At 40.5% G+C, this 12,041-nt stretch overlaps 1 long non-coding RNA gene across 3 annotated transcripts in view; it reads left to right on the forward strand.

Moving 5' to 3' along the window:
- The window catches only part of LOC120374821, an 85,875-nt gene extending 76,706 nt beyond the window's left edge, over positions 1–9,169 (forward strand). For all 3 annotated transcript variants that reach the window (XR_005586258.1, XR_005586259.1, XR_005586257.1), the window contains one exon: positions 7,437–9,169. This is a non-coding gene — a long non-coding RNA (uncharacterized LOC120374821). The remainder of the gene's footprint in view (positions 1–7,436) is intronic.
- Positions 9,170–12,041: the final 2,872 nt, after the last annotated feature.

A 12,041-nucleotide genomic window follows, 5' to 3' on the forward strand; every position in this document is an offset into this window, starting at 1 on the left:
TCCTGTCTTAACTAGAAAGGGGTCTGTTTGATTGCATCGAATGCTTTCATGAACTTGATGAAGGCCATGTACAGAGGTCTATGTTGTTTGTGGCACTTTTCCTGAAGTTGGTGTGCAGTGAAGATCACGTCAGTGGTACCTCAAAATGGTCTAAATCCTCATTACGATTCTGGAACCATTTCCTCGGCCAAGGGGAGCAGCCGGTTGAGGACAATTCTAGCAAGAATCTTTCTGGAGGTGGACAACAGGGCAATTCCTCAATAGTTTCCACAATCTGATTTGTCTCCTTTCTTGAAGATGGTCACAGTCATGGCATCCCTAAGATCAGCTGGGATTTCTTCTGAATTACAAATCTTGATAATTAAAATGTGAAGCTGGTGAGCCAATTCTTCTCCTCCTTCTTTGAAGATTTCCAAGATGATTCCATCAGATCCAGATGCCTTATTGTTCTTCATCTGTTTGATGGCTCTCTTTACCTCAGCAAATGTTGGTGGGGTTCTGAGGTCATCCTTGATAGAATGCTGAGGGCTTAAGTCAAAAATGCTTTCATCATGATTTAGGAGCTCTTTGAAGTATTCCTTCCACTGTGCATTGATTGATTTGTCGTCCCTGAGAAGATTGGCTCCATCCCTGGATCTGAAGAGAGTTAGCCCTTGGATGATAGGACCATAAAGGGCTTTGGTGGCCTTGAAGAATCTGTGCATGTCATGGGTGTTGACGAGTTATTGGATCTCCTTCACTTTGTTCTCTCACTACCTGTCCTTCACTTTGCAGGTTTTCCTTTGAACCTCAGCTTTGAGTTGATGGTGGATGTATTGATTCTGCTTGGAATTGAAGTCATTCTGCCAAGCACAGTAGGCATTGAGCTTATGGTTGATCAGGTCTTGGATTTCCTGATCATTCTCATCAAACCAGTCTTTGTGCTTTCTGGACAATAAAGATCTGCTAATTATGAGTTTTTAAATGATACTTCACAAGGCATCGTTTATACAAAATATATAATAATCCTATGAAAGGGGTGAACACATGGATACAGACCATCACATCTCATCACTTACAAAGCTGCAGGAGAGTGATCCAGAGGCAGCATGTCATGGCCCTTTTCCCTGGACAGAACATCTACCACCATGCTTTATTTTTCCTTTATGTGCACAATTTCCATATCAAATTCTTGACATATGAGGCTGCAGCATAGAACCTTGGAATTTGAGCCATTAGCTTTGAATGACCTATTAAGACCCTGAACTTTCCATAAAAGAGGTAAAGCTCTAGTTGCTTAACTCCCACACTATAGCATAGCATTCCTTTTCTAATACAGAATAATTCTGTTCAGTTGGTGTCAATTTTTTGCCTATAAAAGCAGTCAGGTGTTTCTAGTTATTTTCCCCTGTTTTCATCACAGCACCCAGACCAATATCTAATGCATCTGTACACAGGTAAAACATTTTGTCAAAATCAGGTCTAACTAGAATAGGCTTTTCAGCCAAGATTTTCTTTACCTTACCATATCTTTCCTGGAATGTTTTTGACCAAACGATGTTGTTTGGCTTGGTCTTTTTACATAAATCTGTGATTGCAGATGCAATGTCACTAAACCCACATACAAGCCTTCTGTAATAGTTTACCAGACCTATGAAAGATTGCACCTCTTTTTGATTTGGGGTATAGACCAATTTACAATGTCTTCAACTTTCAAAGGATCAGAGGTTTTTTGGCCTCTCCCTGCCTAGTGTCCCAAACAAGGAACCCTGGCTTCTCCAAATTTACAGTTGGAGGCTTTTATGGTTAGGCCTGTCTCTATGAGTTTTGACAGCACAATTACCGAGTGTTTTTTTCTGATCAGCCGAAGTGTTCCTAAATTCTGCAATGTCACCCACATATGCTTCTGCAAAGTTCTGTAAACCAGCCTCTGGAAGGTGGCTTCAGCATAACTAAACCAAAAGGTAACACTGAGTCATCTATCAATGATGAAAGCAGCTTTTTTCTGGGCATCCTTGTCCAAAGGAATCTGCCAATAACCACTAGTTAAATCCAAAGCTGAGGATAATGTTGTTCTGGAGGTGCCTGAGTGGAAGCATGAACTTCGGTACGTTGGGTCGCAGCTGTATTAAAGAGACTAATAGAGCATGACGAGATCAGATAATTTCAGAACACTTTGCAGAGAATAAGTGCTAGAATTTGTTTTTGTTTTTGATATCAAAAGCTAAGAGATAATTACAGTTTTTGTCATTAAAATGTATTAGTAAGTTTATGAAGAATTGGGATCCACCAGTCTACTGCTTACCCAATATAGGATGCATCTACACTGAATTGTAAACCCAGACTCAGGTTTAACCTCAGCCCCCTTTTACCACCCACCCACACAGTTGTAAAATTCCAGGGCAGGGCATACTTATTAGCACTGTCTCTGTAGCTCACGATCCCTCTCCATTCATAGATGTACTGGTCTGTCACCAGAAGCCTAAAAATCTCCTTAACATAGATGGGTGGCTCTCCTCTACTGGCCTAAACCAGAGGTTCATGCTTCCACTCAAGCTCCTCCAGAACAACTTTATCAGAGCTTGCCCTTCCTGAAAGGATTGCAGAGTTTCTGGCTTCTTTGGTCAGACGAGTACTCAAAAGGGTCTACATGTTACTTGGGGCTAATCTACACTCATAGTGTGTCTGGTGAAGATGGTCTATGCTGATGGGAGAGTGCTCTCCTATTGGCGTAATAAAATCACCTCCGCGAGAGGCAGTAGCTATGTCAGTGGGAGAGCTTCTTCCACCGACATGGCACTGTCCACACCGGCGTTTAGTTTAGTGTAACTTACATCACTCAAGGGGGTGGCTTATTCACACCCCTGAGTGATATAAGTTATACTGACATAACTTGTAGTGTAGACAAGTCCTTAATGTTTCATAGGCCAAATGATCTCTCTTTGTATCAGTCATATGTGCTCTGAACTGCAACATCTGAGGGAATAAAGATAAAACAAGTTAGGAAATATTTGACATGTAGAGTTTTATTCTCTTGCAGACATTTTCTATTCACCACAGTAAAGTCATGAAAGCTGGAATCCAATGGGACTTCCACATGTAAGGATGTTGTCCTGAGATTTCAAGTCCAGCGTTGAAGACTCAAAGGCTCAGACAAGCAACCAAAGTTTTGAAGTTTGAATTAGAGTCTCTTGTAACAATACTGTTTTGCACTTATGTAGCTGTTCCTATGCAACATTTCAATTTGCTTAAAAAGCCTTAATAAAATAAGTCTCACAATAGAAACAAATGTACTATTATATGCATGTTGCAGATGGGAAAACTGAGGCATAGAGAAAAAATGAGCATTAGAGTACTCAAATTGACTCTCCATACCTAAAATTGGCTCTGTGGCATCTAAATGATGGCTTGAATATCCAAATACAGAAAGGCAGGGCCGCCCAGAGGATTCAGGGAGCCTGGGGTCTTCAGCGACGGGGGGGTCTCCGCTTCGGAGGTAATTTGGCAGCGGGGGGTCCTTCCGCTCCGGGACCCGCTGCCAAAGTGCCCCGAAGACCCGCGGTGGGGGCTCCCCACCACCGAATTACCGCCGAAGACCCAGCACTTTGGCGGCAGGTCCCGCTTCAGTGGTAATTCGGTGGCGGGGGGGTCCTTCTGCCTCAGAGAGGAAGGACCCCTCACCGCCGAAGACCCAGAGCTAAAGAATCCCCGGGGGCCTGGGTCCTGCGAGAGTTTTCCGGGGCCCCCGTAGCGAGTGAAGGACCCCACTCCAGGGCCCCCGAAAAACTCTTGTGGGGGCCCCTGTGGGGCCTGGAGCCTGGGGCAAATTGCCCCACTTGACCGCCCCCCTCTGGGCAGCCCTGCAAAAAGGGGCACTTTAGTTATTCAATATTTGAAAACCGGGCATTTCACACAAATATCTGGGCCAGAACCTGAGCTGGTGAACATTAGCAAAGCTCCATTGGCTACAATAGAACTTTGCTAGTTTGCACCAAATGATGATCTGCCACCACAAATTAGTCCTCCTATCACTGAAAAATCAGTCTGATTCTTTCTCTACATGGTTGTACAAGATGATATTGTTGGTAACTCCAGCACACGATAAAAATACTTGCTGTACACTGGTAGGCCTTAAATTGTCAGGGAAGAGGAAAGTGGGGTCCTAGACACTTACTGTTCATTTCCCATTGGCTCTAGTGTCACTGCAATGAAATGTGATTACATTTTGCTTAAGATTTAATAGTTTGGGATTTTTTTTAATCACATTCCAAAAGTTATTTTTTTTTATCATTCACTGTTACAAATACAGTATGCCGGTTAGCAAGTACTAATCTCAAACATTTGATAGTTTTAGAAAGGCAAAAAGTAAAGATCTCTCAGCTAGATTATTTTTTTTCCCACATCAGGACATTCTCCAAACAAACTTCTCATTGGGTGCAGCTTTATGTTTTCCATAGGCTGTAAATCCACCCCCTACATTTCATTTTGATTTTTGTGTCTTCAAAGTTTGGTCATGGCACCTCCACCTTCCTGTCACCCACCCACCCAAACCTCTTTCTTCTTCATATGCTGGAAAGATGTTACAAACAATACAAAAATCATTCAGATTACCTTACCTGTCTGGCACTCACTCTTCGGCACACACTGTGGATCTGTTAGCATTTGCACTGCTTCTATTCCCTGCAATACATTTTAATCAAATACTTTTGTACCCAGTTGTACTCTTGTCTGAAAGCATCCAAAGTACTGTTGTTGCTAGGGAAACCACTTCCTTGTTATCTCTGCGTTCAGCACGTCTGCCTCATTCTCACTCCCTCTCTCTCTTTTACTCTCTCCCTCTCTCTCTCTCTTTTTTTATTTTAATTTGTTTCTGAGAGGCAACTTTATGTCATTGCATTAGGAGCAGTGAACCATTTAACCAAAGTGCAAACTCTAATTTCAAACAGAAGCAGTAGCCACAACTACAACTCTTGTCATTTATATTAAGAACGTCTGAGTATAGGACAATGACGTAGAGGAGCCCATATATAGTGAGTGACAGTTACTTCCCCCATTCTAATCCCAGCCACTGTGGAGAAGGGTGGAGTGAGGGATGTGAGTGTATGAATATTATTTTTCACAGATATAACAGCTTCCTGTCTGTTTGCTCTTCTCTTCAGAACAAAGTATAATCTCCATGTCGGCCTCACTACAAGATTAGTTGTTTACCTCCTTCAGAGAAAGAAAATCCCCTGAGCCATTTGGCCATGGAATTGATTTCTGACCCTTTGCTTCCTAACAGTCTACTAATGTTTAAATTATGCAGCTGGCAAGCAGACCATAAGAGGAGCCTGCATTTAGGGTTACATGCTCCAGGCTACAAACACCATGTATGAGCTCCTCTTCCATGGGCATTTCATAATGAACACATCTCTTCTACTGGAGATGCATCTCTGACTTATATGTCTTTGAAGACAAAAGATGTAAAGAGGAATCACTGTTAATTGCATGGGGTGGGGAGCAGAGATGGCCAGGAATGGAAGAGGGTTATTTTATATATTTTAAATAGAAGTAAAAACACATTAATGATTAAAAGCAGCAGAAATCAGTCCTGCTTTCATATAGTGCTCAGATTTTTTCTTTGTTTGTTCCTTAGGTGAAAGTATTACATGCAGTATGCCCAGCTGCTTGTCATGGTGACACTGTCCCTCTAAACCTCTATTCTGCTTTGTCAACAATGGCAATTTTGGCTCATGTCAGCTTTCACTAAATTCACTCACCTCCTTCCTCTCTCTTTCAGACACACATTCTCACATGGACATTTTATACAATAGTTTTAGGATGAAAACACAACATTCAAGAGTAAAAAGAAAGTAACCTATAATATTATTGTCTCCACTGAATTTTCACTTTGCCCAAGTGGGCATCATTGCCATTAGTATTGAGTGTAAGCATCCTGCTGGTTCTGTTGCAGTTGTCCTATTCACTTTCTCTGGATGAATAAGTCCTTGTCAAGAGTAGTACTAAATATCCACTTTAGAGAGCACTTTTACCCATAAAGAGCACATTTTCCTTTCCCCCTTAGAGTCAGAGCCAAGCACTGAAAAGCAGAGTGAAAAGGCAATCTGTGGAGACAGATATAATTATAAGTAAATACCTTGTAGGTGTTAATTACTAATGTTCTTTTACCTGTGCTCTGAGTAGTGATTGAAAAATGCTTCTAAATAGAATTCCGTGGGTAGTACTATACCTGTAACTACCACTTCTCATGAATAGCTGCACCAATAAGCCAAATACTTTTCCTGCATTATATTTCACATATTTAAATAGGAGCCACATGACAGTACTAGTAAACATTTTCCAGTTACAAGAAAGCTAAGACATTGACCCACAATTGAAATAATTTCAACCTGTTTGTACTTACCCTTGATCTGGGTCTGAGGTGGGGAGGGAACCTGCATGCAAATTATCTGCAAATGTTCAGATTGAATGTTGAGAACGTAAATTAATTACCCGAAAATGATTGTCTGGAAATGAACCAAGCATTACCTCATCAGCATTCAGCATCGTTCCATAAAATGAAGGTGAAAGGGAAAAAAATCCCTGAAAAGACAAAAGAACAGAAGAGATAGTAAAAAGTAAAAATTGTCTCTTTATTGGGACAGCAGAACACCCATACATTGGTGGCAAAAGCCACTGATTTTATATTTGTCAGCTCGTATAGAGCAACCTAGTTCCTTGGACTGTTTAGTTTCCTTAATTTGGGGATGCAACTCCCATTGATATAAGTGAGAATTGAGCTTACATACCAAATGATTATCCACAATCTGATTATCCACAATCTGATCCACAAGCAGTTCCTTGTGAGATTTGAGTATTTTTATTTGGACACACAAGTCACAAGATACATTTCCATTCCCTGAATAGTCGGCCATTACTTTTATAATGAGGTACAAAGAGTGAAGCTGAAGCAGGTGTAGGAGTAGTGTTGAAGTAAGTTCACTTGGAAACTCAAATGAATAAACACAGAAAATGTTTTGCTGTATTTATCCAGCACTTGGAACTATATTCAATTGTGTGGTTTTTTTGTCACTGACCTGTGGCCCAGCCACTTGGGTATTATGAAATGGTAGAGGTAGTTTGGTAGTAAATTACAGCACATATTTTCAACTTTGTATAGTATGCTGCCAGTGGTCATGACCCATTATAATGATTGGTTCTAGGAACTGTACAGTCTACTTCTACTGCATAGCTGTCTCCTAAGATCAAGTAGCACAGGCCTGCATTTTTGGCACTGAATGTTCAAGGTGTGATCCCAGTGGGCAAACATGGGTTTTTTATGTACGTATATATAGATAGGGGTCATTACACATGCATGACTTGATATGTTATTTGGGATAGAGGAGAATGTCTTTGTAACTCTGATATGTGGGTTCAAGATAGATTGTTTAAACATTGTTTTCCTCTTCTTCACTTAGGAGATTTGTTTGAATTCATGTGGACCAGGCAGCAGCTCTTTGGAAGAACAAACTGAGGAAGAAAAAACACTGAAGCTATTTTGGCTAGAATGCCACAAAACCTGACCTGACTCTGGTCTGCTAGAATTCAGTTCATGGAGAAGCCATAAGAAGAAAAACGGCACCAGGTGCCTCATTTTCTTAGTGGTGGAATCATCATATGCTAACCTGCCTATTTCAGACAGTTTGAACTAGTGATATTGCCTAGTGCTTTACACATGTTAGTAGTTCTTAAAAAACGGTTGCTGCTGAAAAGGGCTCCAGAGAGCCTTTAAACTGTCCCTGGTTTTCTGTTTTTCACTGACTAGTATTAGTAATATATTTGGGGATGAAAGAGTACTTGTGTTTCATTTATTTTAAAATGTAATTGTGCAAATTACATTAACTGAGAGTGTTTTCATAGGGTTGGGCATATTATTGGAAGATTCTTGTTTTAAAGATGTTGCAGATCACTATGAGACAGCTGTTATATTTTGACAGAAGGGGAGTAAGGCAAGGGTACAACATAAATAATTCTCACTTAATGACCTCAAACTTCAAGGTCAAATATTTTACAGGTTTATTAGAAATTTCCCGACCATAATTGATTTCGTTTTTTTTCCCCAAAGAAAAAAATGTTTTCATGGTTTTTACATTAAAAACAGAAGTGTGTTAACCTTCCAGGCATGCTGCATGACTTATCTATTCTCCAAGGTTTTACTTGCGGACTGAGTTGATCAGGCTTTTCTTAGATTGTAGTATGAAGATGGTATTTGGATTGTGGATTAGGATATTTTGGAGCTATTAAGTGGGCTGAAGGAAGTCAACAATAATTGGGTTGTTCTAGCAAGTCCTTTTATGGATATTAAATGGAAATAGAAATAACCTAGAGGATAGACATTTATTAAATGGAAAGAAATACGTTAAATATATATGATATCTGGAGTCTGTAAATTGTGTCTGCAATAATTAATATTTCAGAAGCTTGTGCAAGTACATTGCAGGTAAGAAGCTACAACTGTAGCTCAGAATGTCTGATCTAAAGCTATATAAGGTCAGGGGTAAAATTAACTTCTTCCATCCAGATAAAAGTCTCAGTAGATGTTAGAAAATTACTTAACCATAACAAAAAATTGACAAGTGTCCAAGAGGAAAGCTGGAAGTCCTGCTAACCTCAAGTGACTGTTAGCATTTCATAGGTTCAAGATTTCAACTTTTTCCATGTCAGTAAAGTGTGCTGGGCTCCTAGTTGCTGCAAATGGTTTAAATAAAGTCACTGAGGCTCAGTAATCAGGTATATAACAATACAGTTTACTGACCATGTGTGGTATTGCATGACTATTCACACAGCACTAATTAAACTCCCCAAGTCCCATCTCAGTATATACTGTGCTTACTTCAAAACCAAGGGAGGATTCTATGGGGAAAATGTCTTTGGTTGCTTCAAAGTCCTGCTTCAAAACTTTCCACCATGGAGTTCCTGTTTAGCAGTAGGTTGTATTTAGCTGGACAGTGTCAATTGTGGGCACGATGGCAATAACAACAACGCAGTGATAGAAAGAGGCCATCCCCTGTTATAAAAATGTGCATTGTGAAAAGAACATCATTAATCACTTTAAAACAAAATGTTTCATTGCTTTCATCACCAAAAAAATTAATCCGGAGTTTCAAAAAAGAAGAATGCATAAATAATATAAAAGCAACAAAGAATCCTGTGGCACGTTATAGACTAACAGACGTTCTGCAGCATGAGCTTTCGTGGGTGAATACCCACTGCTTGCATCCGAAGAAGTGGGTATTCACCCACGAAAGCTCATGCTGCAGAACGTCTGTTAGTCTATAAGGTGCCACAGGATTCTTTGTTGCTTTTACAGATCCAGACTAACACGGCTACCCCTCTGATAAATAATATAAAGCAGGTCATCTAGTAGCAGTGGGACGGATCTTTGTTTTGGTCAAAAGCCCAGCCCTAGCTCTCACAGTGAGTAGCAAAAAGCAATGTTTTTTTGACACTTACCTGCAAATTCCTCCAACTTACACAGATTGATAAAATCTTGCAAAGTCCCTCACTCCTCAGTCTGAAAATTTATTGTTGTAGCAGCAGGTTAAAGTTAAAAGAAACTGGGTCTGGGTATATAGTGAAAAAATTAAACTTAAAAATGTTAAAGTTTACGTTTAAGCGCTCCTATCCATACACTGTATGGGAAGTAGAGATTACATTGACCATGTGAAAGTGATTATCACCAACCTGTCTGCCATCCATCATGGTGAATGCCTCATCACAGTATTGGAGAGGCTGTGAGAAGATGGGTTATTTCTTCCATAAGTGTGGTTGGTTTGCTCACATATCAAAGTCTTCTGCTAAATATATTACACAGAGATACACACACCAATATGTATTTGACATCTCTAAGCTCTGTTGCAGACAGTTACCTGATGTTTCTGTTTCTCAAAAGACTCCTGATTACCCATGTCCTGGGAATAGTCAATCATTTGATTTCTGCAGCAAAGTCATCATACAATGTTGGAAAGAGGCTGAATGGATTCAATCTGAAGCATCATGGCCTGGACCAACTGACAGTTCCTCTAGGACAAATATGAATACTACTTAACAATATAGTCTCCTTTTTATCTACTTGCAGCTACTCTGAGCAAAAGTCACCAAATCCCTAGAGCTGCCAAAATAAAAGGGAACAGTTTCACAATATAAACTCAGTGACTGCTACAAGACACGATCCACAAGGATTTTTCAGAGAACAAATAGACATACGCCTCAGCCATCTTTTGAGACTCCAGCCCCCACTTCCAGTCCAAAAAAAGTTAAAAGTTTTATGGTGATGTAGTTGTCAGACAAGTAATGAAGAGCATGGTCTTGTTGGGGGGAACATAGGAAGCAGCGAGTCCAGGGAAAGGGGATTGTGGGTCCAGTCCTGCAAACACCTATGCATTTAAGTAAGCTTATTCCCATTGGGACTACTCACCTGCTTAAAGTTACTCATGTGCTTAAGTGACAGTAATTGCAAAAAGGGAATGTATATTGTTATGTGGTTCACAGCTTCAACAAAAAAACCTAAAGATGAAAGCATTTCTGTTTCCCGTGTCTGCATTTAACACAGATGTAGTTTTCCACTGCTCTTTACTTGATGCCTACTTGGTTTGTTATACTCTTATTTATTTTAATTAAAAAATTAACAAGGATAATTAAAGAGCTACCTGTTTCATTTTTCTCTGGGAAAATTATAGTTCCAAACAGCCTACTAATGAAATTGATCTTGCTCAATGCAGATGCAAGAGAAAAAGATAGTTTTACCATCAAAAGATTATGGTTGTACATGTATATATTTAATCACCATTTACCTGTTGACTAACCAGCATGGACCAGTGGGAAAAGATGGGTAGAGTAAAAGGCAATGTATGGTATATATTAGGGAAAAACATCTTGTTAACCTAGCATCGTTTGACATATTATAGGAATGGACATCCGTTTTCCCCTTTTAGATGAGGAAGAGACAAAAGAGGATTATGTATTATACCAAGTTATTAAAGGTTGAAGATGTTTTAATGTGCAATTTACAAACCAATGCTACTCTCTTTATCCCCTGATCAGCCTCTCCCCTGCTACCAATGGCAAGGCCATAGGTAAAAGTTAATGAAAACTGCAACCATAGTTTTCTGATAATTTTTTTTTCACTTTTGCACCTGTATTCAATACTGGGATATACATTGGCAGCATTGGCTAGTAGTTTTCTTGTAACAATCACTTTGCTACAGAAAATTAATCAGGCAACTGCATAATATCTCTTGGCCAGATCATCTCCTGCCTGCTTTGCGCATAAAGGTGATCTGACACACACTGATCTACCTTATCCTACATGAAAGTGTATAGGGAGGGCACTATTCACTGAAGCACCATTTTCTCCTTCCATGGGTCCCTGCAGAAGGGTCATCCAGGGTCTATAGAGGCAGAAGTTGTGCGCACTGAACCAGGTCAGGGCAAACATCAGCACAGCCCACCCCTCTCCTTTCCAGCCCCATGGACACTCGCCAGAAAAGGCAATGCAGCCTGTGACATATTGTCTTTTCCATGGAAGCACTTCCCTTCATGCAGATCCTGGGGGCAGAACTCAGCTCCAGTGTCTGTAGGGGTTTTTTTGGGAGGGCGAGGGAGGGGGTTAGAGGGGCTCCCTGGTAGTACTGCTTCAATACAGCAGTAATACTCAGGAGTGATAAGCGCCCCTGTGCCTAGAGCCACCGTGGAAGGACATGTATTCCCAGGCTCTCTATAGATCCCTGAGGAGGTACTAGATCTGGAGCTAGGCACTGTGTTATATTCTGCTGAGGGGGCAAGCTCCCCTAGGATGGAGTGATAAAGGAGAAACTCTCTGAGGGGATCCTTGTGGATATTTCCTCCCTCGGAGCCTTTCCCCAGTGGGGTTCTGAGAGGGATTATGTGCGGCCTTGCTAATTTAATTGTAATAGCATCCAAATGTGAAAGTAACCAATAAAAAGCAAGCCCTTTAGCCAAAGGAGTTGCTGCCTCATTTTAGATGTAATGCTATTGGGAGAGGGGATGGGGATAGCAAAACA

Source organism: Mauremys reevesii, linkage group 11 (genome assembly GCF_016161935.1).
Source record: "Mauremys reevesii isolate NIE-2019 linkage group 11, ASM1616193v1, whole genome shotgun sequence".
NCBI lineage: Eukaryota > Metazoa > Chordata > Testudines > Geoemydidae > Mauremys > Mauremys reevesii.